The sequence below is a fragment of the Trichosurus vulpecula genome, chromosome 9, assembly GCF_011100635.1.
Source record: "Trichosurus vulpecula isolate mTriVul1 chromosome 9, mTriVul1.pri, whole genome shotgun sequence".
Classification (NCBI taxonomy): domain Eukaryota; kingdom Metazoa; phylum Chordata; class Mammalia; order Diprotodontia; family Phalangeridae; genus Trichosurus; species Trichosurus vulpecula.
Window position 1 is genome coordinate 206,604,668 of NC_050581.1, and position 15,324 is coordinate 206,619,991.

A 15,324-nucleotide genomic window follows, 5' to 3' on the forward strand; every position below is an offset into this window, starting at 1 on the left:
CTTCAGTGATCTTTTGGACCTCCTTTTCCATTTGGCTAATTCTGCCTTTCAAGGCATTCTTCTCCTCATTGGCTTTTTGGAGCTCTTTTGCCATTTGGGTTAGTCTATTTTTTAAGGTGTTATTTTCTCCAGTATTTTTTGGGTCTCCTTTAACAAGTCATTGACTTGTTTTTCATGGTTTTCTCGCGTCACTCTCATTTCTCTTCCCAATTTTTCCTCTACTTCTCTAACTTGCTTTTCCAAATCCTTTTTGAGCTCTTCCATGGCCTGAGACCAATTCATGCTTTCCTTGGAGGCTTTTGATGTAGGCTCTTTGACTTTGTTGACTTCCTCTGGCTGTATGCTTTGGTCTTCTTTGTCACCAAAGAAAGATTCCAAAGTCTGAGACTGAATCTGAATCCGTTTTCGCTGCCTGGACATGTTCCCAGACAACTTACTTGACCCTTGGGTTTTTCATCAGGGTATGACTGCTTGTAGAGTAAAGAATACTTTGTTTCAAGCTTGAGGGGATGAGCTGTTGTTTTCAGAGCTATTTCTATACAGCCAGCTCTGTCACACCAGCACTCCTTCTTCCCCAAGAACCTCCAACCCAGGCTGGATTCAGATCTTAAGCAGGCTCTGCACTCCTGCTCTGATCCACCACTTAATTCCTCCCACCACGTGGGCCTGGGGCCAGAAGCAAATGCAGCTGTAGTTCTGTAGCTGCACCACCTCTGCTGCCCCAGCAGCAGTGTCCCAACCATAAACTCCTTTCACTCTCCACAGCTTTTCCCACTAAGCTTCTCTGTTGTCTTTGGTGTTTGTGGGTTGAGAAGTCTGGTAACTGACACAGCTCACTGATTCAGAGCACTACGGCCTATTCTGCCAGGCTCCTGGTCTGGTTGGCCCTGCTGCCACCCATGCTGGGCTCTGCTCCCCTCTACTCCCAGCTCCGTGAGCAATAGACCTTACCCAGTGACCATCCAGGCTGTCCTGGGCTGGAGCCCTGCTTCCCTCTGCTATTTTGTGGGTTCTGCAGTTCTAGAATTGGTTCAGAGACATTTTTATAGGTTTTTGGAGGGACCTGGCAAGGAGCTCACGCAAGTCCTTGCTTTCCAGCTGCCATCTTGGCTCTGCCCTTTTTGAGAACATGACTCTTAAAGGCGGCCTTGGACAAATAAAGCAGCCCAGGACGTGCTGAAAATTCACCTCCTGTTTTGTTTTCTTTTTTTAGTCCCATGACATCTGCATTTCTGAGACTGGTGTGTCTAGCACAAGCTGGGATACAGAGCCAGTCTACTTGGACTAGATTTCTGAGCAGATCTTTTAGGTTCTTCATCTCTTCACTAATCTTGGAGCTATGTCTCTGGGACATTCTATTACACAAAATCCATCACAGCTTTCTGTGGATTTCCTGAAGCTGTCAGAAAATTATTAATATTAAATGTTAACTGGCACACTTCAAAAACTTCTGCAGAGATTGCTCCAGTGAGGACTTGTATGTGAAAATAGAAAGAGGTATGGTGGGCATGCACAGAATGCATCATCTCGGCATGAAAACTTCCTCCCCAAAAGTGGAGAAGCTGAAAGTTGGGTAAACCTGTCATCTAGAAAGAATTGAGGGACAAGCCAAGCCAAGCACTTGTACCCAGGAAGCACTAAAAGACCCAGAAGAGGGCCTGAGGAGCATCTCACAAATCCACATTGGAGGAGTTATGGAGAACCATGCACAAAAATCCTGGAGCCCAAGGAGCCATGGAGGAGCACCAGAGTGGATGAAATTGTGACCCCACAGATAGACATATCAAAATAAGCTTGCCCAAAAATAGATATAGATACCTATATAGACATAGATTTGGAGTCTGAGGGACCTTAGGGGCTGTCCAACCCTACCCCAGGGAAACTGTATAAGTCAAACAAACACTCAACGTTTATTATGCAGCTGCTATGTGCCAGGCACTGTGCTAAGTGCTGGGGATACAAATAGATACCAAAGAAAGCAAGTTATATACAGAACAAATAGAAAATAATTGGTAAAAGGAAGACAATAAAATTAAAGTGGGGTAGGGAAGGCTTTCTGTAGAAGGTGGGATGTTAGTTGGAAGTTAAAGGAAGCCAGGGAGGTTTATAGGCAGAACAGAAGAGGGAGAGCATTCCAGGTATGGAGGCAGACTAAGAGAATGCCCAGAATGGAGAGATGGGGAGTCTTGTCTATGGATTGACCAGTAGGCCAGTGTCGCTGTACCAAAGAGAGTTCATAGAATCATAGAATCTGGGAATCTCAGATTTCTAGAATCACCCAATGAGAGAATCTTGTAATAATTCAATCTCACTATCTTAGAGTTCGAAAGTATCTCCAGTGAAACTAATTCATTTTCTCCACAAATTATCTGGCAACCCACACCCTTCCACTAGGAACTGTTCAATAAAGCCATAATAACCTAAATCTCTTAAGAGTCAACAGTCCTCTAACTAGTCAAGTGACCTTGGAACAAAGGTGTCATTTTCTTAGACATCAGTTCCCTCTTCTAGCAGATGAGGGGATAGGAGCAGGTTATCTCTAATGGCTCTGAGAGTCCACAACTCTCATTCTCACACCCATTAGGGTATCACAGAATAAAGGGAACCTCAAAGTTAAGTCCAACTTGATGTGAACAAGAATGCTCCTTGCAACAAAATCCCTGCACCCAGCAAGTGATTATCCTGCCCCTCCCTGAGGACCTGAAATGAAGGAGAACTTGCCCTCATCTTCATTACAACTGGTTACACAGGTTATTTGGGGTAACCTGAGCCCAGTTTCAGGATCAAGTCAGAGTTCTCGTACATGGACAGAATTGTAGATTATGACATTGCTACAATGCTTCTAAAATGTTTTGAGAAGCATCATGGTTTTTAGTCCAAGGTGGAGAAACAAATGCCTAAGTAATGGGGCAAAATTCTCAGGGTTCGTCTTTGTGTCCCCCAGCATTGGGCAAAGGGCCTGTTCCTGAATGGAATTTCACTGAAGAGGCAGCTGGGGATTCTAGCCCTTGGTGTGGCTTGTTCAGGCTAAGGGAATGGCCACCCATGTTTCTCCTCCCAAGCCCAACATCATTCATTGCATCAATGCCCTAGGTACCACAGAGTCTGGAACCATCCCCTACTGAAGTCTTGCTATACAAAAGGGATGATGACAGGCTTGGAGTGGGAGAAGAGGGCATGATGGAGAGGTCCTGGCAGACTCGAAAGATTTTGAACACAGGTCTGCGATGTGCTCTGGAGCCATTGTCCGAAGTCTCATTCAGACCTCTTAGTTCAAAGAGGCCCCAGGCTAGAAAGCTGACCACCTGGGATGGATTTTATTTTTCTACTGCTGCACCTCCTAAAGATTATTCTCTAGGGAGTAGAAAGGCAAAGTTCTATACAAAATGCTAGAGTCCCACCTGAGCCTAGTTTTGGTAATATTATTTCCCAAGAATTGCTATGAAACTTATTTTCACTTTCACCAAGAAAGCTTGTTCAGAAGGAGGAAGGGAACAAACCACACTGGAAGCCTTCTTTGCTCAGCTCCCCACCTCAGAACACCTGATTCTCATGCACTACCTTCTCCAGGAGACATTTTCTGAATCCCCTCCTCTTCCCAGGGCTCCCACACATACATAAACAAGCTCAGATTGACTTTCCATATGTGTCGCCATACTTTAAAATGCACATGTTGCTTCCTTCCCCCAACAAAAGTTGTCTTTATATTTCTAGCATGAAGCACAGTGTCTAGCACATAGTAGGCACTGGATGAATGCTTGTTGGTTCAATGACTGATTGATAGGGATCTTCCTCTTTACGAATAACTTACTAACCCACCAGCCCCCAGCCAGCGTATACCATCTGGGACAGTTAACTATATACATAGTGTCTTCTAAGAGCCTCCACAGATCTGCAACCATTTCATAGCACAGTGACTAGGAAGTTATTGGTGACCACCCCCCGCCCTTGTCATCACCATGACTCAAGGGGAATTGGAAGCAAAGCAGCTTCAAGCTGTAGTTGTGAGGCTCACTACATGCCTTAAAGGGGAAGGAAGTGGACCAGGAACTGAAGAAGAGGGCAGCAGAAATGACAGCATTCCCTACTGGCTCTTTGCTGGCCAGAATGTAAAATCACAAGGAGAATCCCTTGGCCAGGGGCCACCCACTATGTCTCCCTCCCTCTTCCATCCTCTTCACGGACTCTAACCGTTTTGTGTTGTAGTCAGAAATTTATGAAAGCAAAGGATTGAGACTTCACAGACAAAGATCTTGAGAAGGCTGAACATGGTGGCCATTCTTGGTATGGCTCATAGGGCAAGAGGATATTTGTTCTGGTTAGGCTCCTGTGGCTGAACAGGGCTAAGAGGATAATCAGCTTTCTGCCATCTGGGTGTTTGGGGGACTGAGTTCTTGCTCTGGAAATAGAAGGACAGATAGTGTCATGCCCTGAATACAGAAGCCACACAGTCATTCCTGGACCATCACAGCAATAATTCTAACCACACCAGAAGCCTTTTCAGTACATGGTGTGTGTGTGTGTGTGTGTGTGTGTGTGTGTGTGTGTGTGTGGTTGTTCATTGCCACCAGATGTTTGAGGCTCAGTTGCCTCCACTCTCTCTCCAGTGGGGAACATGATGACTGGAGCTAAATGTTGAGAAATAGCCTTTGTTAGATGGCATTAGGAACAAAGGTACCAGATTCAATTGCAGAACAGCAGAGAAGGCAAACCACTCTCCCCCCACCCCCTAGCTGTCACTGCCTCTCCACCCAATACTTGGCTTTAAAAACATTCATCGGGAAATAATGATTGTTTTATTGAGTATTTCAACCCAACAATTACAACTTTGAAAATGATGTTTAAAACAACTTTTATTGTCAAGTGATTCAGAAAAAGCATAAGCATCAGATTGAATCTAAATGGGCTGGTTGTCCAGACATGGCCCTGAGTAGAGATGACATGGTTTGAATAGAAAATCAGCCTGTGAGTCATGTTTTCTGTTCTAAACTACTATGTAAACAGAGTACAAAAATTATTCTCTCTGGTTCATGCTATTATTCTCAAATGCATATTCAGTGTCTGTGTGCAGTAGGGAATGAGGAGGGAATGCCAATGGAGAGCCAAAGCTTAAGCTAGAGAAGAAGATCAGAGCTATGGTAAATACCGAGTTTCTCTTTTCATTTGGAGCATCCTAGAAAATTAAGAAATGTTTCATGCCAAGCACCTGTTGTCTGAGGTCGCCCAAACGATTTTGCTGGTAAGTGAAAATGAACAATGACAAATGACTAGAGGACCTGATGCCTGGAACCATCAAGTGCCCTGCCTCCCTTCATCCTGCCCACCTCCCAACCCATCCTGATGTAGGGCCAGGGTCCAGACACAGCAGGATGGAATCTGAAGGCAGACAACAAATAGATAATAAATGGGAAAGATTTTGAGAACAAACTCTTTTCTCTATTAATGACCATGGAGCCACCACTCAATTAACTGAAAGAGGTAGAGAATACAAGATCCTATTACATGCATTTTTGCTGAGCTTGGGTGACTGGGAAGGTAGTGGTATATTCAACAATAATATGGAAGTCAGGATGATGGGAGGCTTTGGAGGGAAAGCCAGTAGGTTCAGTTGGGGACATGTTGAATTTCAAATGTTTAAAGGACATCCAGTTTGAGATGTCTTAGAGGTAAAGATGTGAGATTGGAGTCCAGCAGAGAGTGTAGGCTAGACAAGCAGATCTGAGAATCATCAGCACTGGGATGGTCTTTGAATCTATGGGAGCTGAGGAGATCCCCAAGTAAAATAGAGTAAAAGAAAAAGAGTCCAGGATAGTGTCCTGTGGGACCTCAATTGTTAGGGGAAGCCTATATGCCTGGTCTCTCTGATGCCCCTTCATTTCAAGACTATTCTAGCACCCTATTCTTAGCCACACTCTCAGAAAATCATTTGGATGTAGTATGATGGACAGCAGCTACTGCTACCAACCCAGAAGGTCTCCAGTATCTGGGATGACAGTCAGGTATTTCTACAGATGCCTTTACACCACTTTGCCCCTACTGACTTTCACTGGGTCTGACCAACAAGTAGGGTGACCTCATAGTCTCCAAAGTAAACTTGCAGGTGCTTCTCTCTCTCTCTCTCTCTCTCTCTCTCTCTCTCTCTCTCTCTCTCTCTCTCTCTCTCTCTCTCTCTCTCTCCCTCTCTCCCTCTTTCTCTCTCTCTCATACTCTCTATCCCTCCTCTCTTTCTCCTCCCCCCCATACACACATACACACACACACACACACACACACACACACACACTTTTAGTTCATATAAACAGTTCTTTCTGCCTTGGGATTCAGGCAATATTTCTACTGATCCCCAAGGTCTTCTTTCTTTTCAGATGCTAGAGTCAAGTGTTTAATTTCTTGTATTCAATGTATTCTGCTGTTTTAATTAAAGTACCATCACCTATTGACTCTGCAAACTCTTTTGAAAGAGCAGGATGAAACAAAGGTTCATTACTTTGAAATCAATTCCCAATCTGGTCCGACTCTCCATCCCCCCCCTCTCTGAAGCCTGGCTGGCTTCACATCTGTTTCCAGTGGTTCTCTGTATATTGCTCACAAGCATTCATGCAGCCAGAATGGATGGATAGATAACCTCAGCCAAGGGCAGAAGATGTTCATTCCTTTGGGTCAAATGAGGGGGGAAACTCCTGTTCATGTAGACCTAGCCTTTCCAACCAGAGGAGCACAAAGTGATCAGAAGAGTCTCCCCAGGAGCTGCCCATTTATATTAGCAGTATAATGTAAGAGGGAGGATGCACACCAGTGTGTTACTCTTCCAGCCCTCTTTGCATTTGATTTTCATTTGGAGTTGGGGTATCTGCAAACAAAGTGAGGTCATTCTTTTATTTGAGACTGGCTCTTCCCATCTCTCACAGGCTAGAAGTACAAAGAACACTGACTTGCTGATCTACACTGAACTACACTGAAGCATTGACCTTTTGATCCTCCTCAGGCAGCCTCTCATTCCCTTCCCCCAAGGATTTAACATATCAGTGCCAAATTTATTGTAGATATCCAATTAGCTTAATTCAATGAAGTCCAAATCCCCGAGCTCAAGAGATCCACCAGCCCCAGCCCCCCAAGTAAAAGAGATACCTGGCCTCAGACCATTCTTACAATGTAATTCTTTCAGAGATTTTTTAAGGTCAGGGCAGGATCTTGATTTGTTGTTGTTTGTCCTTTGTTTTCAAAGAGGACTAATGACATCCCAGGGTGATGTCTTGACTTGATCTTGATTTAGGGCTATATGGAAGGAAGGAAGGAAGGAAGGAAGGAAGGAAGGAAGGAAGGGAGGAAGGAAGATTCTGTGAGTAAGAAAAAAGCAAGACTCTTCTTCCTGGTTACTGTTTCTCAAGCAAGGGCAGATGGTAGCCTGGGCTTGGGATTGTGGCTGAGGTGAGCCAGGCACCTGAAGATACAGATTAAACCTTCAAGTATCCAGGGCATTGGAAAGCCTGGGTAAACTGGAAATCCCTGAAAAGCTCAGAGGTCTAATGGAATTCTATCATTTTATCAAGTTTGTGGGAGGTCAGTGCCTTATTTGAATTACCTCCACAGAAGCCCCACCTCTCCAAAGACTAGTGAATTCATGGCCCTTGAAGGTGGGACCAGGGGAGTGACCTCTCCAGCAAGTCACACTAAGCTAGGAAGCAAAATCGCAGAATGTCAGATGGATGAGACCTCCATGGCCTCTAGTCGAACCCATGCCCCAAAGGAAAGTCTGTAGTGACATAGCTAATGTGTGTCCCAGTTTCTCTGCCTGAAGACCTCCAAGGAGAGAAAGTCTGCCATCTCCTGAGACAGCCCTCTCCATGATGAGCCAACTCTGATTCTGAGGAAGGATTTCCTGATACCTATCTTGAACCTGATACTTTACATCTCCTGCCAGTATTCTTAGTTCTGGCCCCTGGGACCAAGCAGAATAAGTCTGATCCCTCTCCAAGTGATAGTCCATCTGAAACTAAAGGACAAGTAGAGTGTCCCCTCTCATGAAAGCTCTGCTTCAAGCTCTAACAATAAGCCTGAGAACAGAGAGTGTTTTTCTGCCTAAGTGTGTGAGTGACAGTCACTGGCTGGTTGGATGCCAGGCAAAGGGTTTTCAGATACAGAAAACCATGCTGACCATCCAGGAAACTACAGACAGCCTGAAATATGTTCTATTCGAAGGATTGTTCCACTGAGGGAATTACAGATAGAATTTATGTACTGGAGCTACCAGCTATAGGAGGCAGCTAGGTGGCCCCAGTGGATAGGCTGGGCTTGGGTTCAGGAAGAGCTGGGTTCAAATCTGGCCTCAGACATTTACTAGCTGTGTTACCCTAGGAAAGTCACTTAACACTGTTTGCCTCAGTTTCCTCAAAATAACACAATGGGGGCTTAATAAATGTGTATTTCTTTCTCCCTTCCCTGTATTAAGGGCCTTGATAAGAACTTGTCCTAATAATTCAGTTGTATGTGTTGTGTTCATTGATATGGACAGGTAGGTCAAGGGGGAGAGGCAATGAGAAACAAAAAATGAATGAATAAACAAATCAGTAGATAGAAACATAGATAGATAGATAGATAGATAGATAGATAGATAGATAGATAGATGGCACTTGTTAAATGCTTACTATGTTCCAAGCAGCATGATGAGCATTGGTAGGGTACAAATACAGAGAGACAGAGACAGAGAGGAGAGAGAGAGAGAGAGAGAGAGAGAGAGAGAGAATCTAATAGGAAGATCCACTCCAGACTATTAGCTTTAGAATCAAGAATCTGAGTTTAAATCCTGACTTTGCCACCTACTATATCTGTGACCTCAGACAAATCAATAGATCTTTTCTGGGTCTCTCTTTGCTCCAGGTTGATCTCTAAGGTCTTTTCCTGTTCTCAAAACTATGATTTGGAACTTTCAGTGTAATGGGGGAGACACCGCAAGGAGTGGAGCAGTGACTAGTGAAGAAAACTTTGGCCTAGAGATGGTCCTTAGAAGAATAGACTGGCACATTCTTTGTAGGAGCAGAGGCAAAGCTGATTGGATCAAGGTTCCAGAACTGAAGGGAGGAGGGGCAGCAAGGGTTCTGGAGCAGCAGACAGGTAGCTGCCCTGAAGTTGGCATGGAGGAGGAAGGAGAGAGACAAAGCAACAAGGAGAGAGAGGGAAGGAGGGAGAGAAGCTGGCCCTGCTAGACAAGAAGAAGTCTCTTTAAAGCAGAGATTCTTACCCAGAGTCTATGAACTTTTTCATATTTTGACCACTGTATTTCTACATACTTGGTTTCATTGGTAACTCTCTATTTTGTCACATACATTGAAGAGGAGGGGATCCTTTGGCTTCCCCAGGCTGACTACCAAAGGGGTTACCAGGATACCAAAAGACTCCAGAACTCCAGCTCTAAAGCCTGTTAGCAAGAGCAATACCTTAGGAGGGGTAGTCATGTGGACCCTGTCTAGTGGGAGTAGTCCAACAAGATCAAGGGGATAGAGCTTAAGTGAGGTTGGAGTGCAGGGACAAGGGACCAAGATTCTATAAATCATATCAGGGTAGGAAGAAAGGTCAGGGACAATGACTGCAATCATGACCATGGTAAAGGGGCAGGAATTTCATATTGGTTTCCTCAGCTTCACTGCTTTGTGTCTTGCTTCCGACCTCTGCCTTCTCTTGTCCACACTGATCACTCTCAATTCAGGTCTTGGCTCAATTCCAGTCAATAAGGGTTTATAAAAGACTTAATATGGGCTGGGATCTAAGCACTTGCCAGACAAGGGCAAAAATTAGACTGTTGCCTGTCCATGACCTTAAATTCTACTGGGCAGCAATAGAAAGGTTGAGAGAAGAGGAGGCACTTTTGAGGGAGATAGCCCTAACATCTGAGCAGGACCAAGGAAGGCTGGGATTGGCCCTTAAAGGAAGCTCCCAATTCTGAGAGGCCTGGCCAAGGAGGCATGGGGGCCAGGTATGTTGGGGGTGGGGAGCATTCTAGCTCCCACATTTTGTGGCTCAAAACCCAGTTGTGTTATCTCTCAATCTCTGTTTATGCCCACAACTAACATCCCTCCAATTTCTGTCAAAGTTATTGCAGCCCACTCCTTCACATTATAGGGAAACCTGGGTTAATGAGGCCGTCACTCCCTGCACTCTTTCCAAGGGGAAGCATATAGTTGTCCCTACTCAGCAGACCAGGTAAGTCAAGTCCAAATTCCCTTCCAATGAGGATGTCTTTCCACAGCACCCAAGAAAGAAAAGTTTAGCCTCTGTTTAATTCCATCCTGTGACAGGAAGCTCATTACATCTCTGGGCAGCCCACTCCATGTTGAACAACTATTAAAAAGTAATCTATGTTTTCATCCCTTCCTTCTCCTTCCCCCCACAGTGGGGGGGGGGGCACATAATCCCTGCACAGTGCTCTGCTTGAAGAGAGGATGAAAAGAATAGCATCTCTCCTTCCTCCCTTGGGGGTCATGTTAACAACATAGGAAGCTGAGGACCTTACTCTGGAGAAGAGACTTAGGAGATACCTAGACGCTGTCTTCAGGTATCCAAAGTGCTTTCCAGTGGAAAGAGGGGCTAGACTTAGGATCATAGGAAATTACCTCTTGAGTTCAGAGGAACTCCAGAGACCATCAAGTCATTTTATAGAGGAGGAATCCGGGAGGGAGGGACAAAAATTGCCTAAAGTCGTACTGGTGAGATTTGAACCTAGGTCCTCTGACTTCAAAGTCAGTACTCAGTCCCAGGAGGCAGAAATAGGAGTAATGAGTAGAGCTTACAGAGAGCAAATTTAGGTTTGAGGTGAAGACAAATTTTGAAAGGGTAGCCATGGAAGTTGTTGGGTTCCTCCTCATTGGAGAACTTTGAGCAAAGCAGAATGCTTACTTGTTGCGTATGTTCTAGAAAGGATTACTTTTCAGGTATGGACTAGATCAGAGGGCCACTGAGGACTTTTCTACCTCTTGAATTCTGATTTAGGGTTGCCTACAAAAGGGACACAGATTGAAATGATTGGCCAATCCTTAGGTTGGGGATTGAATTTCAACTCTCCATGGCACCTGTCCTCCAGAATCACTAAGAAAGAACAGTGGGTTCACTTCTCCCCTCCCAGGCTGTGCCCAGCTACAGTGAGCTGATATTAACATTCACAGAGACCCCACAATGTCACCACGTGGGGCTTCCTTTTAGTGGGGGAGCTTCAGAGCTTGTAGCCTGTTGGGAGGGAGGCTGGGTCTTTTTAATATTTATTCAAACAGAATGGAAATTCCCACATGACAAACCCAAGAGTCCCTTTGCTTCCAGACACTGGAGGAGTTTAATTTCCAGCATCAATTTCTTCCCGCAGCTTTAATTAAGGCCCAGTAGCCTATCGATCCAAGAGGTGGGAAGATTTACCTTGGAGGCAGCAGCAGCATAAGCAGACTGAACAGGAGGAAGCAGGGGAGAGGGGAGCAGGGACTCAGGCTTTATCCAAGCAATATTAAAAAGCACCAACTGGAACAATGGCAAAATTGCCAATCTACCTGATGGTGCCAATTCTGACAACATGTGAATATATTGCATTGCCTGTTCTTCCTAATGCCAGACTGAGGAAAACTAAACTTGGAGTCTCTTTGGGAAGTGTTGTGGGGTCCCAGAATCCTCCCCGCCTCTCCCAAGGAACACCCATATGTGTTGAGGTCAGGAAACCATTCAGACTCAAGCTCCCTCCCCAGCTCAAATTGGGATTCTTCCGGCATTGTTGGTGAACAAGGGCCCTGTCCAGGATTCCTCTCCCAGCTCCAAGTGAGTGTGAAAATTACAAAGGCCAGGTGAATTCCTATGTAAATCCCAACCAGTTTAGCCCAGTCCAGGTTCCTTAGGATACTACAAGGTAGCAGTCCCAAAGAGGCACTGAGTTAATCTCCTTGAGAGTAACCAGCCTCCAAGATTTGGGTGTTCCCTAATACTTTTGCCTTAAATAAAGCAGCAGGCATATTTTCCAATTGAGTGGGGTATACCCACCCATCCCAGATTAATGATCTGAAAGGTCAGTGTTGTCGGTACTCACTCAGTCTGCTGAAATAATGAAGTGAGATACTAAGGAAGAATAAGTTCTTCTTTGGCAGTCATTTCTGCCATGGTTGAAGTCAGAGACAAGAAACAAAAACCTGTAACTACTTTAGAGAAAATAACAGTAGAAACTGAGGCAGGCAGAGAGGTTAAGTGACTTGCCCAAGGTCACACAGCTAGTAAATGACATGGTCAGAATTTGACTCTGCCTTTCTGAGTTTTTAACAACTTCTTCCTCTGGGTCCAAGTCCTATCTCCTAAAATGCCTTCTTGTCTAGGAAATGGGACACCTGCTGATTCACACAGAGCTCTTGGAAATCTCTGGCTCAAAGGTCCCCAGGGAAAGGAGGAAGACTGTTTTCTTAGGGTTCAGCTGGAGACCCCATAAGCAGTGGCTTTGTGTTACCTGCTTCAAGGGAGGGGAATGTGTGGCTTTGTTCCAAACTCAGGCTCCTCCCCCACAGGTGGTCCCCAGCTTACACTGTCCCCTGTGTGTGGAGCAGGGGGAACCTCTGATCTTCAGAGCCAGGTGTCTCCTAGGATGTGTCAGAGGCTCAACAACTGAAAAGACCATGGAGGCCATCCAATTCAGCCTCTTTGTTTTACAGCTAAGAAAGCTGAAGCCCAGACAGTGGAATAGACTCACCCAAGATCATCCAGGTATGAAAGGCAGGATTGAGAGTAAAGCTATGGAACTCCGAAGTCGGCTCTCTTTCCACACTGATGATTCGAACCCTAACCCTAACCCTCAATGCCTCTGACTTGAGCCCTAACCCTCCATTCCATATTGCCTCATCCCAGACAAAAATTGTTACCTTCCCCTCTAAGCCTGCCCCTCTTCTGAAGCTCCTTGTTCTGGCTGGGGGCCACCCATCCTCTCAGTCACTCTGATCCTTGATTTTTCCCTTTCTACTCTTTGCTCTCTTCCACTCAACCCATCCACTCCATTGCCAGAGATCGCCTCCATTTCTGTCTCCACAGCATCTCGCACAGATGCTGCTTTCTATTTATCATAGCCACCCACCTGGTGGTGCCCTCCCTCATCTCCTCACTCCTGGACTACAGCAGTAGCTGCTGGGATCTACCTGCTTCCAGCCTCCTCCCACCCCAGTCCATTCCCCATTCAGCTACCCATGGGAGTTTCCTGAAGTGCAGGTCTGACCCATAGGCCTGAGTCCACACCTTTATAAAAGTTTTTATGAGACTAGACTCCACATAAATCAGGAGCATCTCTAATGAGGGAGAAACAGGTAAATTTTCTCAAGTGAGATTACACTACAACTGAATCTTTGCCATCACATAATCATAACAGACACAGAGAATACATGACAGCCTCTGCTAATAAGTTGAATGGATTTTATAAAAGCATATGATCCTCTAAGCCACCTCTTCTATCGCCTTCACTCCAACTAGCTTGTCACAGGGATGTGCGGGAGCCAACTTATACAGACTTTAGAAATGTGGTTGTTAAATTTTTAGCGTGAGCATTGACACCTAAGAAATCAGCAAATGCTACAAATAAGGGCTGGATTTATTATTTTTGATTGCCTAGACTTAAGAAAGTCATGGAGAAAATCTTTAAAATGCAGACTAAACTTAAAAGTGTGTCACAGGTAAAAAAAAAATTTCCAGAAGTCTGTTAAGCATTTACCAGCATACTGCTACTTGTAGCCCATGCCTGAGGCCATATCTTGGAAAAACTTCAGGGTTCTCTTTCCTTCCTCCTCTCTCTTCTCCAGGTCTTGATAAATTCTGAAAAAAATTGCCATTGTCCTCGATGACATATTTCAATATGCTCCCCTATGTCCCACTCACCATCTTTGTAACCCAAGTGCCCTATTTGTCCATAACACCCCCTCCAGGTATGTCATTTCCCTTCTTAGAGATTAAGTATTTGTTAAGTTCTCACTATGCACTACCCACTGTGCTAAGGATCAAAAAAAAATGCCCCAGATAGCTGCTGGAAAGTAAGGACTTGTGTGAGCTCTCCCCCAGATCTAAACACCTATAAAAATGGCTCTGAACAAATTCTAGAGCTGCAGAACCCACAAAATACCAGAGAGAAACAGGACTCCAGCCCAGGAAAGCCTGGATGGTCACAGGGAAAGGACTATCACACAGAGCTGGGAGGTGAGTGGAGCAGAGCCTAGTGTGAGCCGCGCCAGGACCAAACAGACCGGGAGTCAGGTGGAATAGGTGGTAGGGCCCTGAATCATTGAGCTGTGGCAGTTGCCAGACTTCTCAACCCACAAATGCCAAAGATAACAGAGAAGGTTAGTGGGTATAGCTGCTACAATGGAGAGAAATTTGTGCTTAGTCAGCCCCAGCCCCAGGGGCGCAGAAGTGGTGCAGCTCTGGGGCAGCTTCCAGCTGCAGTTGCTTCCAGCCCCAGGCCCACCAAGTGGGAGGAATTAAGTGGCAGATCAGAGCGGGAGTGCAGAGCCTACTTGGATCTGAGTGGCGGTCCGGGTTGGCGGTTTTGCGGGAGGAGGAGCGTTGGTGTGGCAGACCCTGTTGTATAGAAATAGCTCTGAAAACAGCAGCACAAGGCCCCTAAAGCTTGGAACAAAGTACTCTCTACTCCACAAGCAGTAATGTCCCGGACGAAAAACTCAAGGGTCAGCTAGTTGGCTGGGAACATAGCCAGGCAGTGAAAATAGACTCAGATTCAGACTCAGACTTTGAAATCTTTTTTGGTGACAAAGAAGACCAAAGCATACAGCCAGAAGAAGTCAACAAAGTCAAAGAGCATACATCAAAAGCTTCCAAGAAAAATATGAAATGGTCTCAGGCCATGGAAGAGCTCAAAAAGGATTTGGAAAAGCAAGTAAGAGAAGTAGAGAAAAAATTGGGAAGAGAAATCAGAGTGATGCAAGAAAACCATGAAAAACAAGTCAATGACTTGCTAAAGGAGACCCGAAAAAAATACTGGAGAAAATAACACCTTAAAAAATAGACTAACTCAAATGGCAAAAGAGCTCCAAAAAGCCAATGTGGAGAAGAATGCCTTGAAAGGCAGAATTACCCAAATGGAAAAGGAGGTTCAAAAGACCACTGAAGAAAATACTATCTTAAAAATTACATTGGAGCAAGTGGAAGCTAGTGACTTGATGATAAATCAAGATATTATAAAACAGAATCAAAGGAATGAAAAGGTGGAAGACAATGTGAAATATCTCCTTGGAAAAACCACTGACCTGGAAAATAGATCCAGGAGAGATAATTTAAAAATTATTGGACTACCTGAAAGCCATGATCAAAAAAAGA